The sequence below is a fragment of the Leptonotus elevatus genome, chromosome 4, assembly GCF_054856555.1.
Source record: "Leptonotus elevatus isolate MCC_2025b chromosome 4, RoL_Lele_1.0, whole genome shotgun sequence".
Classification (NCBI taxonomy): domain Eukaryota; kingdom Metazoa; phylum Chordata; class Actinopteri; order Syngnathiformes; family Syngnathidae; genus Leptonotus; species Leptonotus elevatus.
The window spans coordinates 15,128,935-15,130,376 of record NC_141242.1 but is presented as its reverse complement, the minus strand read 5'-3'; positions in this window follow the sequence as shown (position 1 = coordinate 15,130,376).

Sequence of the window (1,442 nt, the reverse complement as noted above, 5' to 3'; positions counted from 1 at the left end):
GTTGTTGCTGTTTTTTAAAGCATCTCTATAACCATTTTTTTCTCCAATCTTGTTCTTGCGTTATGTTCTTTTGGTAATTTTAATAAGCTACTTTTTATTTCATTACTTTGATTTAAAATGTGTTAAATTCTTCTGTTTGTGAGATTTTTTTTCATTGCTTTTAAATGCCTTAAGTTTGTAAATGCCTACTATCTTGTTTGTTTGTTTTTTATTGATTTATGTGAAGCACGTTGAGTTACCTTGGGTGTAATTCACAAAGCAGGCTTAGTCAAAATCCTGAGTCAAGAAACCCTGAAACCCTGAACTCTGCGTCTTCTATTTCAGAAAGGGAGGTAACTGAAACCAGAGGAAAAGAGGTAACTCTAGCCTGTTTCATAAAAATAGGTCATTTAAGCTCTGGGTCAGTTACCATAGCAACATTGTCCATGAATCAAACCTAGTCGGTGGTAGGTTTTTCACAACGAACCTCGAGGTTTTCTCTGTCCCCGCCTCCTCTCAGTCAACACGACATTTCATTTCCTCATTCATAAATTCTGACTGCAGCCAGTTTTTGCGTAAATACGCCTCTCGTCTATAGAGTCCACTTTTGTCATGAACATGGCCTGTCCTTTTGTTAACGACACTATTGATGAAGTTGCCGCTTTATTGCGCAGGGAATTAAATATTCGTCGCGAGATTGTTATCAGATTTCGCATAGATATGCTGGCATTTCCAGACAGTTATCTTTACGTTTCCCATCACTGTCCATCATCTACATACACAACCTAATCCGTCCTTACATTTGCAAAATTACCGGCGCCGTAGTCATGCGCTCACATCACAGCATATATTGTGTGTTGAGCTCTGCTTTTTTCTCATAACCGTTTTTATATTTCATCTGAAGTCAAGTGCGCTTCTTCCCCGCAGGATTGCACCGACATCAAATGAATTAATGAGCTACAATTCACCCCTGTAATATTATTGTGATTGCAAAGGACTACATTTCAATTTACGCATTGACCCGAGTAGCAACGTTCTCTCACGCCGCCTCCCTTTAACGGGGAGCCGCTGCGGTGTTGCACTTATTTTCTAAAGGCATGTTTAAATACGCCATATGGTCGCATTAAGAGTTTCATTTGAGAGGGGTAAAAAAAAATTGCGGAAGCAGGGGGTGCACCACACTCTGTGCTTCCCCGTTGCCATGGTGACTTGCCGAATCAGGGCTCCATTCATGTGGACTTTTTAGTGTTGTGCCAACGCCAGGCAAGACAACTCTGCGTTGATATAACTACCTCAAATCAGAAGAAGAGTTTCCTATCTCAGGGCATGGCAACTCGCTGTTCAGGGTTAGTCTCGGTGTTTGTTGAAAATGCTTTGTGAAATGGACCCCTGGTGTATGCGCCTTATCAATTACACAACCTTGCCTAAAGCAGAGTACACACACAATGAGATTCGGGCAAAAT